Source organism: Ochotona princeps, chromosome 8 (assembly GCF_030435755.1).
Source record: "Ochotona princeps isolate mOchPri1 chromosome 8, mOchPri1.hap1, whole genome shotgun sequence".
Taxonomy (NCBI): Eukaryota; Metazoa; Chordata; class Mammalia; order Lagomorpha; family Ochotonidae; genus Ochotona; species Ochotona princeps.
In genome coordinates, this window is record NC_080839.1 from 78,612,899 (window position 1) to 78,631,539 (window position 18,641).

Here is an 18,641-nt window from a genome sequence, read left to right on the forward strand (position 1 = left end):
AGAAAGCATTTTTTTTAGTTCTTGCTATTTCTCTTGACTTGAATTTATAATTAAATCATGTTTCCCCCTCCCCTCTCCTTCAGACAGCTCCATGTGTAGGTAATGCTGTCTCCCCACCAGCCCCACCTCTACCCACAATGCCACTCGGGCCGGTCTCTTGCAAGCCACTGAAAGCTTGTGTACTACACAGATAATGAGACCTGGTGTATATGATGTGAGAAAAAACCAAACTTCGGCAAGGAAGTTCATTTGTAAGGTGAGAAGTCATTAAAATGTCATTCCAAAATAAAAACCCACCAGCTTAAAACTTCCATGTGGATAGATATCATGGCCTCCAGAAAATTTATCTGATAACATTTGAGAGACCGAAACGTGGTTTGCAGCAAGTGTAGTGGCTTAGTGGATAAAGTCGATGCCTATGACAACACAATTGTACATGGGAATCAGGTCTTTTCTGGACTGTTCCGCTTCCCCTACACTTGGTTCAGTGTTTGGGCTCCTGACTCCTGGCTCCTGCCTTCAGGTTGGGACAGTCCTGACCAACGCAATCATCTGTAGAGTAAACCAGCAGATGAAAGATCTTTCTCTGCCGCTCCCTCTCTCTCTCTGTAACTCTGACATTTAAATATATAAATATATATCTTTTAAAAAGCAAAGTAAACAAATGTTTTCAAGAATACAAAGTAGGATGCATGTTTGTAAGCCAATTCATTTAATTCATCATCATAATATAATATTGGACAAATCATGCAATTATTTAATGGATGCAACATAAATTTCAATCTTTACTCTTTATAAAGGCTCATGTGAAAACAACAACAAAAACTCCTAAAAACAATGAGCTGTGGATATCATTATTCTTTTGTTTTTAAGATTTATTTATTTTTGTTGGAAAGACAGATTTACAGAAAGGAGAGACAGAAAGATTTTTCCTCTTCTGGTTCACCCCCCAAATCGCCACAACAGCTGGAGTTGAGCCAATCTGAAGCCAGGAAGCAGGAGTCTCCTCCAGGTCTCCCATGTGGATACAGGGTTCCAACGTTTTGGGTCATCCTCTACTGCTTTCCCAGGCACAAACAGGGATTTGGAGTGAAGCAGCTGGGATACAAACTGGTGCCCATGTGGGATGCTTGTACTTCCAGGTGGAGCATTAGCAAGTTGAGCCCTAGACACCAGTATTCACAATAATGAAATATCACACATTTCCCCCTAACTTTAGGAGGATGTGATTCTCAGTATTTTATTTGTAATTATATTTAGTGGTATAGCTAATGTGATAACAATAAAAATTAAATTTAAAGCGTCCATTTGAGAAAGGAAAATCAGAGGGCTGTATTAATTTATAGTTGATATAGTAATCTTTATCAAAAGCAAAAATAGCTTCTAGGGACCTGTAGTAAAGGAAATAGCCAGTTCATTCACCAGATTATAGAAACTGTATTTTTTTAAAAAGGCTGTTTTAACAAGAAAGTGAATTAATAACTTTATCCTATATAAGAACAAAATATAAAACACAATTGTGATTGTATTGTAAGGATCAACTGCTTAGAGCTGGGCATTTTGAAAAGCAATGTCACTTGTAAAAAAGGGAGATTTTAACTAATTTCTGATGTTTTTAAAATAAATATATGCACATTTTATGCTTTAAAATGGTAAAACATTACTAAAGATATTAAGTGTATATTAAAAAAGTACAGATATGTATCATATTTGCATAATCAAAACCTCATTATTTATGTGTAATTTCTTCACATGGAGTTACAGGTTTATATAATCACAACTGTAATTTCAGCAGAATTTTTGTTTTAGGCAAGGAAAATCAAATTCTGAAGTATTCTGGGCTGTATGTGCAGATCCAATGAACACATCCTGATCGGCGAGCCAGAGCCTTAAGAGCCAGGATGTGGAAGTTAGCGTGTGTGAGAAGTGCTATTTGACATCACTAGGAAAGGCAGATTTGCTCGGTGTTAAACAGATCACTTCAGATAGTGATCAAACTACCCCAGATAGACACTATTTTAAATAACAAGTATCAAAATTCACCGATTCTTGGTAAAATATGTGGGTTGATATTATTTACATTCTCTGGTCAAAATGGGCTGCCTACTGACAAATTAGGTTGATCACACACAATTGCCAACCATACAGAATTATCATTTTAGAGCTTATTCTGTTGCAGATTTATCAAATTTCACATCCTGCCTGCAGGTGCCTTAGCAGGGCCACACCAGGTGATTTTGCGGGCTTTCTATGACCCATGGGGGCGGATGCTCCCCAAAGCGGGGGAAGGAAATCACACAAAATGCTGATCAGTACAGCACAAATCTCTAAAGTTTATAAGCGGAAAGTACAAACAACTTTGAACACAAAGAAAACACTAAAACAAAAACAAAAACAAACAAAAAGCCCAGGAAATTACACAAAAGAGGAAATGAATGTGCCCAATACGTTTATTAACCAGAAAAATGCAAATTTAAGCCAAAATACAATCATTTTCAATGCTTATTTAGGAAAAAAAAGTTTGAAAATCCTAAAGATTGGAGTGATTATGGATTCACAGAATCTCCTTCAAATTACACGTAAACTGGAAAAAAATTTTGGCTAAACATTTTGAATATTTGTACTATGATAAAAATTTATTAGCCTATGTCTTTGCAGCTATAGTCTGAGACACATATTAAAGAAAAACATCGGATGGAATCGCTGAAGATATGTTTAGTTATTGTTAATAGGAAAAAAAATGATACAAAACTAGGGCTTAGAAGTTCAAAGTCTGAATAAAGTGGTATCCAATCACCATGGACAACTCCACACAAAGAATACTGAATGCAAAACAGGGCCTTTCAATCGACTCCCTTCACCGTAACATGCATCTACGAGCTCATCAATATACATTATAGTAATAATTAGAGATGCAACAAAAGTACATACAAGTTAAGCAGGGAAGAAGGAAAGAAAGGGAAGAAAGGAGAACGAAAGAGAGGCAGAGAGGGAGAGAGGGGAAGAGGAAGACGGGAGAAGGAAACATGGAGGGGGTAACAGAAGGTCCTCCTCTCTGGGACATCAAGCAGTGATGATGTAGACAAGGAACTGGCGCAGGGCCTTGCAGGTAAATGTGAGTTTTTGGTCAGGGTCTGTGTGTGTATGTGTGTGTGCTTCTGATTCATGGAGTATTTGTGGTATTTTAGATTATTTCAAGCAAACAAACAAACCAAAGGAAGGTGAGTGAGCATAAACCAAAGCTAGCAATGATTGTTATTCTGTGACTCTGAAAACTATCAGAGTATTTAAATAAAGAGAAAAAGACCATGTAACAATTGCTTGAATCTCTAATGTTACAATGCAGTGCCACTGTGAAACTGTTTTATTCATTGCTGCAGCTTTCACCTACACAATTTATTACAGAATATTAATTATATTGCATTTGTAAGTCTATACTCATGTTTTTATTTAACTTCAGGTGTAAGCATTACACTCATGGTTGTGTTTTCTTACTTATTTTGAATGCAGGCTCCCACATGGGTGACAGGAGCCTGATCATTTGAGGCATCACTGTTGCCTCCTGGGGTCTCCATTATCAACAAGCTGGAGTCAACAATCAAACCCAAGTTCCAGTGTCTGATGTAGACGTCTTCCTGTGCTTTTGTTACTTTCCTTTTTTATAAGATGTTTCCCTTATTATGATTACTTTCCATGATGATTTTGTTAGTTTTAATTCTTCAGGGACAACAAGTAGATTACAAATTTTGTGCCTTATGTGCCCACAAGCTTCTCTTTGCCTAGCTTGGAAACAAGCCACTGAGCACACTGCGCTATGTAGATAAAAGATGGTGGCTTAACCACGTCTGACACCTTGTGAATTCTCTCTTGCTCTCCTTGAGCTTTGTGTGTGCTGTGTATCCTCACACCATCAAACTCCCTGAGGCATGCACCTGCTTTTCTCAGCAGGAGGTGATGATTCCTGTTACTATCACACTTAGGCTGGGCCTGAGGAACCTCTCAGCATTTCACATCCTCCAGTTCCAGCTTTCTCAACACCTATTCTGTTCCTGCAAACTAGTTCTGCCATAGAATATTGTGAACTACTTGTTTAACTTCTTTGTTCCTCTTGTGGTTAGGTGTTCTAAAGGCCAGAGCTGAAGTACTTGTCTCTCTGGAACGCCCGTGTTAACAATTCGGTTCCAATTTCACAGTGGAGGCTCTTGGGAGGTAAGAATGGAATTTTGCTTCAGGTGATACTTCAGTGTTCTGACCAGCTGGTGTGAAGAGTTGCCGGACATCAGTTTGGCCTGTGGGATTGTTGGAAGCCTCGTGAGAACCACGCTCTTCTCATTAGGAAGAGTGAGTCCAGGCCGGAATCATGCCCGCTTGCCTTTGTTCCCAAACATATTGATAAGAGAGATGACCTTAGGATGTGTAAGCCAAGCCAGGGCTTCCCAGCTGGTCTTGTGTGTTATTTCTCTTCTCCTCTTCAGCTTCTCTTTGAAGAGATTGAAAGACGACTACATCCAGTGTACACTTCATCTCCATATGGCTGAGGCAACTGTCCCCTGTAAAAAAGAGAGCAGTTTGTAACCAGCAGTTGAAATTTGCCTCACCCTTACTTCAACAAAGCGAACAATTTATTTGTCCTTGTGTTTGGAAAGGTGAAGGACCATATTCAGTCTTCAGCTGGTCTTAGCAAGTGAAGTTTTGTTTAGGAAATATGTCTTCTCACTATCCCACAGGTCTGATTGCTTCTCTCCTCACTGACCGTAAATATTCTGCATGTGTTTGACATGCCAGCAGCGTCTGGTAGGCAGACGTAACAACTTACATGGTAAAGATTTCATCATTTTTGAATACAAGTATTCTACTGATTTTTAAAACAGCCTGTTAACTTTGCTTAGCGTCTTGGGTAGAAGGTGGTACATCAAACCTGCATTTGCTTCCAAACACAATGCTGAATCTCCAGAAATCTCTGGAAAGTGAGGACAGCGCTCGTTGCTGCTGCTGGGCTAAGAACAACTTTGCAGAGCACTTGGCTCGTATGAGAGAAACAAGTCAAGGCTGAGTAAGCAGAACTTGAAGAAGTCTTGCTTGCAGCCCTGGGGAGGAAAGGGGACCACATCTGAGGGTGGACAGCATGTCCTGCACAGAGAGGAGGGTGGGCAGCGTGTCTTGCACAGAGAGGTGGGTGTTCAGCAGGAACTCAACCAAGACACAAGCCACACGGTCATGGAATTCCATCTGTAACCTGTATTCTGATGGTTCGGTTTTCTTGGCAGACATTTCTGCGCAGCAATGGTAACACGTCTGCTTTCTTCCCTAGTGGAGCTCTCTATGAGTTGCTATTGCGTTCTGCACTTAAGGTTTCGAATTGAAAAGTCAAAAACTCATTATGGACATATTTATTCCCTACAAGTATTTTTCTGGACCTAAACAGATGGTTTGGACAACTCCCAGGCTAGTTTAGTCAGATCTTTTTTATATCCAAACAATATTTTATTATCGTGACCAAATTGTAGAGGACAACAAATAATGTAAATGCTATTTAGCATTATTCACAAAATTTTCATTTTTAAAAAATCACTAGAATTAAGCTCAGTTGATATCAACTGTTTTTCTGTTTGTCTCACTAAATATAAAAATTAATAGTTTACTGAAATGTATCAAAGTTAATGAATGGTGCTTTTCTAGTCTCTGGTTCACTGATGTTAAACATCTATTCATTGAATCTATAAACAGTTACTGAAAGTCCATTTTGTGAAGGCTCTGTGTGAGAACCCCTGGGATGGTCACCCACACGATCTACACAATTGTTCTTCTCTGTAAGATTAGGTGGAAAAGAGAAGACAGATTCACTCATGGCCTGCAACTGAGCAGAATCATCAGAAAACATTGGATGCCAGATGATGCTTGCTTTCCCAGCAGAGAGAAAGTGCTTTAAATTTCCCTAGATCTCACTTGAAAAAAGCCACATGGCCAAATGATCACATTGACGGAAAGAAGTCAACCAGAAATTCCGGACAACACAAAGGGTCTATCTCACCAGCTGCAATCACTCCAGCTCAAGTCAACACCAGGTCACAATACATGTCCACTCCAAGGTAAACTTGAGAGCACCCAGTTTACAGCCAGACATGGCGAATCACTTGCGTTAGTACTGCTGTCCCCCACTTCCCTTCCTTAGTGAGACTTGATGTCAGGCTTTAAGTTCATAAGCATTTTTATTTTCAGAGATGAGAAGAGCTCCACAGGTAACCATGGTGACGGAGGGTCTCGCAACATTAACCTGCAGTGGACATCTGCGGCTGCCTCAAGAATATATGCACCTTGAGAATGAGAGAAAAAGCAGCCTAGGCCCTGTTTAAACACAGCCTTTTCTTTTCCTTAGAATGTTAAGGGACAAGTAGGTGTACTCTTTCCAGAAAATTGCCTTGGTAAATGTCACATGTTGTCTTCTCCTGTGTGCCTCATCTATCCTGTCATCCTGTGGTCCACATACCCCAGACACCTGCCAAGGCACATCACACCTCTCACCTGCATCAGGACATCCATCTTCAAGTGGGCCAGTTCAGCTTCCGCCAAGCTCATGAATGGAGTCACGCTTCCATCAGGTCTCCATGCACCTTGCTTGACAATTTGTTGCTTTCAAGTGAATTTTTGCATATGCACGTTCCCTGAAAGAGTTTTTCTATTTTTACTTCAAAAAAATGCTTTAACTTTCAAGAAATTTCTCCCTAACTGAAAACCAATGGTAGAAATGAGCAAAAACTGAATGTCTGTGAGGGCTGACTTCCAACTTCCCTGTAATTCTATTTTCATTTCACATGTTTGTGAACTTGAGGCGAGGTACAATTTATGGTGAATATAACTTCAGGGTAAGCATGAACAGGATGGTATTCAAATGTTGTGTGTCTTCTTTTTTAAGATTTATTTATTTTTATTGGAATGTTACATATACAAAGACAAGGAGAGACAAAGAGGAAGACCTTCCATCCATTGATTCACTCCCCAAGTGGAGACAATGGCCTGAGCTGTGCTGATTCTAAGGCAGAAGCCCAGAGCCTCTTTTGGGTCTCCTACACAGGTGCAGAGTCCCAAGGGTTTGGGCCATCCTTGACTGCTTTCCCAGGCTACAAGCAGGGAGCTGGATGGGAAGCGAGACTGTAAGGATTAGAACTGGCACCCATATGAGATCCCACGCATGCCAGGCGAGGACTTTAACCGCTTACTGTGCCAGGCCCCGTGTGTCTTCTTAAGTTAATGTACTTCTTTCTTCCTGGGAACAAAAGACAATCAACAGATTTGTTTTTCTAAATCACGCTGAGAGGTTAGCTCTTCTGTGCCTCTCCTATCTGATATTACGTATCCTTTATTTTTATGAATTTCTGTAAAACAGCTAGTAAAAATTCACTGGAAATGTAAAAAATTCTGAAATGTAGACTTTTTAATGCTAGAATTAGAACATCACCAACCCAGGAAGTGCAGGAAAAAGAAACGTGTGTTTTCATACCATGTTGTCCTTCATGAAACCAGTGTAGAGAGAGGGAACGAGGCTCATTAGCTCAGGTAGGTCTGCTTCCCAGTGATTTAAGATCGACCATCCCTAAGTGGGAAAGTAACACATAGTTGCATGATCCTGGCAGCCCTGTGCTGATGTTAAGGAAAAAAAATTAATAAGAGTATGTCAGTAACCCAATTTATCTTCCAAACATGTGAACATTAATCTACTCCTGAGCAAATGCCCTTGGCAAGACTTCATTATTTCAAGGGCACCGATAGTAAAAGAAAAATGACTGGACTCTTGCGTTTCTGGGTTTTTCCTTGAAATTCTACAGCACTGCTCGGTGCTACCACTCGCTTCAGCTCTCAATTGGACATTGTCTTATTTTCATGTCTCTGTAAAATTTCTTTGCTAGCCTTCACTCAGAGCACAATGATCAAGTTCTTCCTGGGAGCAGCAGCTGGAATTTGAACTTTAGTGTGGATGGCAATGACTATCACTTGTTCATCCTCTGTCTTTCACAATACACACACTTCCAAACTCCACCATGTGTGAGAGATCCCCAAGCCAGGAGCAGGTGAGCAGCAAGCTTCTGCTGGAAAGAGTCACAGGATTCAAAAAATGCCATTATCATGTTGTCACAGTTTACTACCATGAAAGGAGACATGGAGGACATGGCAGTACACTGTTGCCTGCAGAAGACACCTGGTACCATGACAGTTGATGGAGGACAGAACAAATTGATCAACTACAGAAACCAAGTGATGGCAGTAAATTTCTGGGCAAATGGAGACTCTAAGGTGGATTATGTCAGCTAATGGATTCTGGAGAGATTTCATAGTGCTTGGAGTGGCGAGATCAGCAGTAATGTGGGACTGTGGAACTATCAAGACCTTTGGAGCAGGACCCTTGAAGTTCGCCCCACATTAAAGACTCTGGGATGCACTCTGGGTTGGCGTTGGGTGGCTATCTTCCATCCCAGGGTACAGAGGAGTGTGGGAGGCTGGGGGTGGGCTTCTCTGCTTCCCCCAGATGCAGGAAGAAAAAAAAAGAGAGAGAGAGAATGTGGAAACAATGGTCTCACTCACTTTCCTATAGTCCTTGATCCTTTGCACCTTGAGCCATCTATGTAAAAATCATTGAAAATTTAAAACATAAAAAATCGAATATTCCCATCATGATACATGATGAAAACAATCGATTTCTTTCAGTATCTAGGATCAGAGTGAATATGTTGGTAGAGCTAGGGCTAGATTGAGGCTGGCTTATAGTACATTATCACATAGCCTGTCACAGTCTGCCTTTGCAGGAAGGGAATTGACATCTTGCCTGAACACACCCATTGTGGCAAACGGAATAAGAATTCTTTTTATGTTACTGGCAGATTTACTGGGCCTCAACTATATTCATACACCACAGGTCAGTTTGGAAAGTAGAAAGAGAATATCACATGGCAGAAGCAACTCATTCAACTTGGTACCTTCCAATGATGCTGTCATCTAGGAAAGCAAGAGGGAAAAGGTAGAATCTCAACTCCCATTGAAATGGACTGATAGATGCATGAGACCTTATTTTTTTAAAAAATATTTATTTATTTTAATTGCAAAGTCAGATATACAGAGAGGAGGAGAGACAGAAAGGAAGATCTTTTGTCGGATGTTTCACTCTCCAAGGCCACAACTGGTGCTGCACTGATCCAAAGCCAGGAGCCCTGAGCCTCTTCTGGGTTTCCCTCACGGTGCAGGGTTCCAAGCTTTGGGCAATCTTTGGCTGCTTTCCCAAGCCACAGGCAGGGATCTGGATGGGAAGTGGGGCTACTTGGATTAGCACTGGTGCCCATATGGGATCCTGGTGCATTCAAGATGAGGACTTTAGCTGATAGGCCATTGCACCGGGCCAGGTGCAAAACGCTTTAGAGGCTGTGATGCAAGACTGGAGGATCAGATTGTTTGAGTTTTAAAAAGCACTGCTGTCAACGTGCAGAACTCTTGCATAGGACAGTTAACTTCTGTCAGCCAAACCTTGGCTTCTGGTTGTTTTAATTGGCGCATTGAACCACACCAGTAGGTCCTTACTCCAACCATGTCAGAATCACCTGTAGATTAAAATACAGAACACAGTGAAGTCTAACAGGCAAAACAGTGACACAGTGGGGGCAGGGCCTGTCCCCTCCCCCGAGGACGCTGACCTCTCTGAAGGAAACAGGCCACAGGTGCTGCACTCTCATCTTTCCAGTGTCCAGCCCTCAGTTACTGCAGCGGAATCCTCTCCCCTGGTGGCCACCAAGGGACTTCTGGCAGTTATCACAAATGACAGAAAAGGAAGCCGAGGTAGGCTCACAAACTTGAATGAGTGTGCATGTTCTGGTTGGTTTTTAGCATACTGAGGAATAACCTATCACAATTTTGGAATATCTTGGGGGAGAAGCACGTCTTTAAGCAGAAAGAGACATTGCAGATTTTCAACAGACACTGATGTTCAACAATGCAGTCCGAGAGAACTGATTCATCTAAAGACTTGTCTCCCACAGGGGAATGCCAACTGGGAGACTCCTCATTTCAGGAAGTTCCTCTGCCACAGGTAAACTGATGTGGATTTTGCCCAATGCATGAGTTTCATGTTTAAATGTTTTAATTTATTTGGTTTGAAGGTCAGGTTTCAGTCAGGCTAAACACCCATGAGGATGACAGAAACAAAGATGCTTGACCTGTTGCCTGCAGCCTTCCAGGTGTGCACTAGCAGGAAGTCAGAATGGGGAACAGAATGTAGGCACATTGATTTGGAATGCAAACGCCCCAACTGGAGTCGTAACCTGCACAGCAAACACCTGCTCTCACTTTGCACTTTTTGAAAACCAAATGTAACTTTTGACTGAACCGATCACAAGTGTGGAAGCAGTAAGAGTTGTACAAGCCATGTGTTTACCGATGACAACTGTTTATAGTTGTCTGTAGACTGGTTTCTTTGCTGAACAGACAAGACAGAAAGAACAAGAGTTCTCTGTGTCCCTGGTATTTCACGTCTGAACTGACTGCGGTGTCTAAGCCGCAGATGCATTAGTGCCGGTCACTTCAGCATCGTGCAGGCTGACCGTCACACTTCTGCAATTCCGTTCAGGTCATGTGGTGCTTCTGCTTTCTACTGAAGTTAAGAAATCTTTGCTTTCTTGGTGAGTGACCTTCTTATGCCTAGTGTGTAGGTCATGGAAGCATCAGTTGTGAGATGCAACAACATTCATTGTCTTTTTCTCTTCCTTTCTTCTTGGCACGTGATGGTATGTGGTTCTACTTTTAAACAGAACCACAGACGAATCAAACTTCATGTAAACTATGAATGCTGTCAGCACAGAAGCAGGCTCTTGCTTTAAGACCCGACACAGGTATTTGTCAGCTGTCAGTGGGATTTCATGTAGTGATAGCAACAAGGAAGGCAAAGCATGCCAGTGGTTTGAGTAATGAAAGCTAAACTCTGGGTTGTGCTGCTCCATGGCCTCTGTGGCTCCCTGGCACTCTTCTCTCTGGAGCACAGGATTCTCTTGGCACCAAGCACAAGTAACTAGCGAGAGAGGCCCCACAAAAAGGTTTCCATGAATCTTGGCTGAATCCTTTTCCATGCTGGCTCCCTGTGCCCTGGCTACAGGGAGCCTCAGCGTCACCTGTACCATCTCTGCACAAGGGTGGTGCTGTGCTCTTGAATTGCTGTCACAGTAATATCACATAACCCATCAGAAATCCCAGGGCAGGCTTCCACAGGAAGCTCTTTCACCTACCTCAGCCTATGTCACTTGTCACAAGCATGCATTATAAACCCCCTTTGTGGAGTTATTATGAGAGTTACAGTTGTGAGAATTAAAGTCTATATGTGGTGCATGGGCTCAAGCTGGCTCCACAGTTTGATCAAAATGTGCCACATTGTCTTTTCCCTTGGGGTTTCTTGATTATTTTCCATGAGAGTTTGGAAATGTCTACAAGGCAGGACAATTCCATCCTGATATGCTATACACCAATCTCCTGAGAAGATGTGTAAGTGGAGTGCAGGTGAGAAAGCAGAGGGTTTCTCAGCCACTGAGCTTGGGGTCGACCAGAGTCCTTCTTAGGAAATCGACCAGGGAGGATCTCCAAAAGTTGCTAAGGATTTTGTTCAGTGAGACCAAAGAACCTGCTAGAAACTGCCTGCCACTAGCTTGGACACTCTACACAAACTAATGGAGCTTTAGTTTGTCCAACTCTAACATTACAATCAGTGTGGCCTCCTTGAAGGTGATTAGGAAGATGAAACACAGGTCGGTCTCAAACACTTTATTCCTCCACAGATAAGTATGGTTAAAAGCGGGATATGGTTGTGGATGCATTTCAGTACTATAGTGTCAGCGTCTGTAGTCTGGTTTCTAGACGCTGCCTGGAATAGTAGCAGTAAAGCTTTGGAGCTGATTTCTGAACGCTTCTCAGAAATCCTTCCAAGTACACTGGAAACTTGGCTGCCCATGGATTCTGGAAACTGTGTTCATAACTCAAATCTTGACAGAATCAAGGCACTGGGGCACAGACGTGTGGTGCTGTGGCTGACTCACAGCCTGGGATGCCCTCCTGCTGTCCGCCCAGAGACCCAGATTAAATGTTAGTCTCCTGGCTTTAGCCTGGCCCAATCCTGACTCCTGCAGGCACTAAGGAGTGAACCAATAGACAAATGACCTAGTTCTCTCTCTGTCTCTGCATGTCCAATGAAAGAAGACAAGAAAAAAAAAAAAAAGAAAAGTAAAGAAAAGGAAGGGGGAAGAAACAAGCCAACTGAGATGACAGGAGGAAGTAGTCCAGCCGAATTCCTGTGACCATGCGCTGACAGAGAGACAGCAGAGCGGCTGTGTCCAGCCTGCCGTGCTGTCTCCTGGGAGCACAAGTTCTACCGCAGCCCCTCGTGCCCTGCCGCGCTGGTCCCAAGGGGCCCCTCCACGAGGTGACCGCCAGAGCTGTGAAGTGGGCTTCCCTCGGGGTATGCGGCTCCAAGCCAGCAAAATGTTGGGGGAAAATAAGTACTTTTTTTAATGCTTCTGACTCATGGTAGCACCCATGGCTGTGTTGAAAGGGCCTGTTTGTGGGGAAAGAAAGTCAAACAAAGCCCAGACACGGCTTCTAAAGGGTGCGGCGAGCGACTCCCAGCTTGCGGGACACACTGAAGTCAGTGTCATTTCTGATTTTCTTCTGTGGAACGAAAAAAGAGGGATCTCTCTTCCCCTATTTCCTTTTTTTTTTTTTTTTTGGCTTCCTCAGTCATACCACTAATTATTTAGTGGTCTTTGAAACCTTTTGTCGTCTCTGCTGGAGAAAGCCCTGAAAGATATTAATTCTTAGCCATGTGCCTCGTAAATGAAGGGCATTCTGCTCTCCTTAATGACAAGGCTGAGGCAGCAAGATGTCATTTGCTTTTTTCTCGGTTTTTAAATTGCTTTCTAAATGAACTACAGCTGTGAGGGCCAGGTGCTGTGATCCCCTTTAGAAAGATCAGGAAATGATGAAATCCAAAATTTCAAAGTGTGATGGATGTCAGCTCCCGATTTGGTGTGTGTGAGGTCACCCCGTGCACCTGGTGCCATCCCAACACAACAGCATTGCTTTTCTGTGGAGGGAAAAGAGAGGGGAGAGAGAGCATGCATGAGGGAGAGGGAGAGAGGAACACACATGCCTAATGCGAGTGCAACAATAAGAGAAACAGTTTATAATTATCTCTTTGTTTGCTCCTCATCGAGATGGAAATGGTGAAATGTGCTGCCTGCCCACCCCCACCCAGTTCCCCCAGCATAGGTAGCGCTGCTGTACTTCTCAGGGGAATTTTATGAATCACAGAATTGGTGCTTGGACCCCTGAAAATAGCAAGGGGATGGCAGGGATGGGGAGGAGGGAGAAGAGGGCAGGAAAGAGAGATACTGAGGGAGAGACACGTTCAGAGAGTGGAAGACACACAGACGCAGAGAACCAAGACTCCTCCCTCACTTTACGAGAGCAAGCGCCCACCGTATCGGCAACACCGTCTGCTCCAGAGCACTGTTGTCCACCTCTGGGCGTCAGTGGACGTTGTCTTCGAGGCTGGGTAAGCGAGGGCAGTGGCTGGAGAGAAGGCTGCGACCTGTGGCTGCTCTAGGCACTCCTGGTTCCTCCTTCTAGCCTAGCTTAGGGCTTTAGGTGAAGTCTAGTTATGACAGCGCATTCTTGTCCTGGCCCAGCAGAGGAAATAAGGCATGATCGTGCTCATTATCTCTAAGCACTGGCCCTCCAGGATGCGTATTTGTCAGAGCTGGATAGCTGCCCAGGTCAACCCCATCTTCTCTGGGATGCCTGCCCGGTATGACCATGGGAGGAATGGGACTCCTCGGACTCCCACAGCTTTTCTGCTGGGAACCACTGGCCTGGAGATTGGAGGTGACTATCGCACAAGGGTGAAACATGCAGGAAGGCTGCGGTTGGACCTGGAGCCTCCTTGGTGCATCATTGGAAGAGCAGTTTCTTTAGTCCCTTCAGGTTTCAAGCCCATTCATTTCTAGAATGGAGACAGAAACAGTCTCATGTTTTGCTGAGGACTGACTGATGCTATATACCTTAAGGACCCAGTTTGGTGTTCCGTACAGTGTTGGGGAAGTGGAAAGAATCATTCCTCCATTATCCATGTCTTATTTTCAGCATCATAGACTGCAAAATGCAGCAGCAAAAGCGAGCGAGTTAGACCTAAATCCAGCAGTTTTTCAGTAGCTGCCTTACCTGCCTTACCTGCTGTATGCCTCATTCTCCCGATTCGTCCAATGGAGCGACAACCCACCTCATTTATCCTTAGAAGAAAAAACTGAAAAATCAAAGTACGAGGCTTTACATTCTGTGTGGGGATGAAGGACAGGCTAAACAAACGAACAGAAGGATGCTTGGCCATAGCTCAACCAAGTAGTAATGCGTTCTTTCTTTCTTAGCACCAGCCCAACACTTAGATCTTTTCTCTACATCAGTACTAATGACGGCCCTACTAGGCAGGTGCTCAGTGAATACTGCAGAGAGTAAGTGACCATGGATAAGCGAGTGGATCTAACGCAAGAGGACTTCAAAAAGTTTAAGGAGGGGAGTGAGTGTGGCAGAGTGGTTAGTGTAGTCCTTGAGACTCCCACATTCCATATTCCGGAGCCTGGGTTCATGTTGAGGCTCTGTTCCCAAGTCTAGCTTTTTGTTTTAATGAGCAGCCTGGGAGACAGCAGGTACTGCCCAGGTCATTGGGTTCTAATACCCATGTGGGAAATTCAAGTTGAGTTTTGGACTTCTGGCTTTGACTTAACCCAACTACAGCTGTAGTGGGTGTTTGAGGAGTGAACTGTGGCTGGGCCGTCTGCATGCCTATTTGAGTCTCCTTCTCTGTCTCTCTTTTTAAAAAGTTCATGGAGATATAGAACTAAAATACAACAAACATTTTTCATGAAAATTTCAAAGTAGTAGTTTTGTGTATCAAAGTCCAAGAATGCACTGTGATCCCAGCCAAAAGGAAAAGTTCTCAAAACTCAAGTGGAGAAATCCAGTAGAAATTTCCCCCTTTTAGTTTCACAGAAAAATAAAATCATAAAATGTTATTCTACAGTTATAGCTCAATTGAGAAGAAATCGGGGTTCAAATAGCAGAATTTCAAATATGCCAACTGCCAGTGGCTGCTTTGTGAAGACTGAGTTCAAAAGCCATGGTGGTGGAATTATGCAGTGCCTTACTAACACCATCCCTGTGGCATTCTAGAGAGGTTTAGATAACCCAACCTCCCTGCTGTCCTCACACAGGATGGCAGCATGCACTTATTGCAGATCATGTTGTTAAGGTCCTGCCCACTCGGAGAAGGCTGGTGCTAAGTGGCAGCTACACAGTGACATCATTCATTCCAGATCTTAAATCAGGATGCCTGGGAATTTCAAGAACAAATAGTCACCCATTGTGCGACAGAATCTGGTCCCTGAATGTGTCCACTACAGTCTGTACATTTCCCAGACAGAGGGCATCCCCTTCCTCGACAGACCCTCCAGACCTGGCAGGTCCCACTTTTCTGCTGCAGCTGCCATTCTGTTCAGCTGGACACAGTGTTGGAGAGTGATCTCCCGGTTCATCAGCATTGAAGTTCATCTACATCACGCTGTGTGTGTCCATTTCTTCCCCAGAGCAATAGGCAAAAGGAGAACTCATTGGGCCTCAGTGTGGGCTGCCGTCAGGCCAGTGAGAGGCAGGGATCCTGGACAGTATCACTGATTATGGAAGCTCTGAGTGGGCATTTGTGTGGCCCTACTCTTTCTTCTACACTGGCTGCAGATGACAAGGTGACCCTCCCCACGATGGTGTGTTTGAACTCCAGATGAAAAGACAGAAATTGCCTTTAAAATTTTTAAGCAGTTTTATGCTCCCTGCCAGGTGGAGGTCTGTATTTATCTTTGAAGTCTATTCTTCTTTTGTTCTGAGAAAACTCCCCAAAGGACTTTCAGATATGCAAATGTGGATCAAAGTCCCTCTCAGGAATGGATTTAACCTGCCGTGAATGACAATGTGAGGGTCCTCTGTTTGGGGGAAAGACTGCTTGCTGTGGGTCACCTTTCCATCTTTCCCAAATCCGAGGTAACAAGGGCCTTTGAGTGAAAATCATTGGCGATTTCAGAGGAGATTCTGTGTTTAGGTGTGAGTGTGTGTATGTGTATGATAACTTTGCACTTTCCTGCTCAAACACTTGCTCTTGGAAATACAGAGCAGTGCACCTCAAACATTGCTTGAAACATGTGAATAGCCAGAGACTGGTGTACTGGCTCAGCTGGCTAATCCTCTGCCTCCAAGTACCAGCATCCCATATAGAAGCCAGTTCATTTCCTATCTGCTCAACTTCTAATCCTGCTTCCCACTTTGTGTCCTGGGAAAGCTGAGGATAGCCTAATACCATGGGATCCTACACCTGCATGGGAGACCTGCAAGTAGCTCCTGGATTCTAGTTTCAAATCAGCTCAGCTCTGGCCATTGCAGCCATCTGGGGCATGAACCAGTAGATGAAACCCTTTTCTCTGTCTCTGCTTCTTTCTGTAAATCTTCCTTTTCATTCAAGATAAATTTATCTCTTGAGGAAATGTGTGAAGAGCTTTAAACAATTACATGGGTTGGTGTTGCTTAATGTGGATTTGGAGACCCACTGCAGTGACCAACCAACTTCTCAGTCTCTGGGGTGCCCTTGGTGGCGACGCCTTCCCAGCCCAGCCCTCAGAGGGTTTCCTTCCATTGGATCACTGTTCTCAGTTTCTCCTGTCGGTCCAAAACCTGGGTGACTAACTCGGGATGTCTGGGAGTGATTACACAGTCCAGAACAAAGTAGAACTCAACCATGGTCCTTTTATTATTGTTGAATTTATAAGCTATATTTTTATTCTATTCTTATCTTTCCTGAATATTACATGTGGATATTGATTCACACTAACACTGAACATTGAGGGCTGCTCAAACTTGTAAATCAAATTCTCATAGCTTATATTGCTTTCTTAGAATTAAGGATAAAATCAGATTCTATCCATATGAAAGTTAATTTTGTTATATTTACCTCCATCTATTTTAATCTTTCTGTGACCCAGAGCAGGACTGGAAGACACAACCCTATTGTTAAACAAATTCATCTAGGTTGACATTGATTGATTAATCTATATCTTTTTGGGGGGCAGATTGACTCATCCAGTGATAAAATATGGTATTTTTTTATGTTTGCAATTAACTATGTGGAAATGAGTTGCCTGTATTTAGCCCAATAATATCAATACAGGTCTTACAAAATCGCATGTGAGTTCAGATTTAGCCTCAGCGCCTGAATAGCATCTGAAGTTCTAATAAAATTAGAAATACAACAATCATTGCATGTGTAGGTGAAATATGTAGTTTTTGCGTATTGTGTAGCATCACACTCAGGCAATAGGCCCTCATTCAGAATTCACAGCAGATAAAGCGTAGTGAACTCTGCCCATTTGTGTTGCGTTTCCTTCTATTTTGAACAGAAGTTGATGTTCTTATATCAAAAGAGGGTTCGATTTCCCTCTATATACCTCCCAGTTCCAGTGGGGTTGGGTCAAATTTCTGCCTGATGCATCTTCCTATTGGAGAGGCTTCGCTGTGACACAGCCATGCGTAGGTTGACTGGATAACCCTGAATTCCGCACATCCTGTATCAACTGCACATCACAATGGCTGCCTCCTGGAGCTTGTCCCTGGCAGCGTTAGACCCACTACTAAACTCCCCAAAGGAAACCTGTTTGGACAATGTGCTGGACTACAGTGAAGGCCCTGCCCTGTGCGTCTCTCCTCCTCTTCCCACCTGATTCCCCACTTGTGAGGCCTGCAAACCACCCTGTCTCCTCTCACGCCCTGTGAGTGATAAACATCTGTGTGCGTCCGAAGGAGTATTCTCCATCTTAAAAATCCCAAACTAAAGCAGGAAGCCAAACCTTCTTCCCTTGCACTTGTGAAGAAGTAGAGAATTGGCTGGATTCATGGTGAGCAGAACCAGACCCCCACGACTAGGCTAGCCTGTGTCCTGACTCCTGTTGCATTCTGCCAGTTTCTCAGCTGGTGTTCTAGTCTTTCTGCAGCTGTAGACATGAGCTTTGCTAAGACAGGAGCAGGTATTGCCTGGACTTACTCTAAGTGTTCTCACTAGTCCACCCAGATCCCATCCCCACAGGACTGCCAAGGTGGGAGGTGTGGAATGTTCACGTCTCCCAGGCTCTCTTACACTCCAGAAACCTGCTCCCCCACCGTGACTCTGGTGGAGGCTGTCATTATGCTGTACACTTGCATTATCTGTGGGACACGCTGCTGATTTGCCTCTGTGTACAACAGGCAGGAAAGGTCTCTTCTGCCTCCTGCTCTGAGGCTCTGAGTGCTTCCCTGGTACCTGCACAGGTTGTCTGATTCATGAAAAATTTGAAAAACTGCTTCTCCCTCTCTTTCCCAGACAGCACTTCCCCAGACTAGTCCCCCAGCCCTCCGGCGGCCTGCTTCTCCAACCGCCTCGTGGCTCCCGGCCTCTCCTCTCCATGTGCTCCAGGGTCTGCACGTCTTCAAACCAGACACCGTAATGAATCAGAAGGCTCCAGATGTGCTTTGATGGGCGTAGAGTTCTTTCGTCC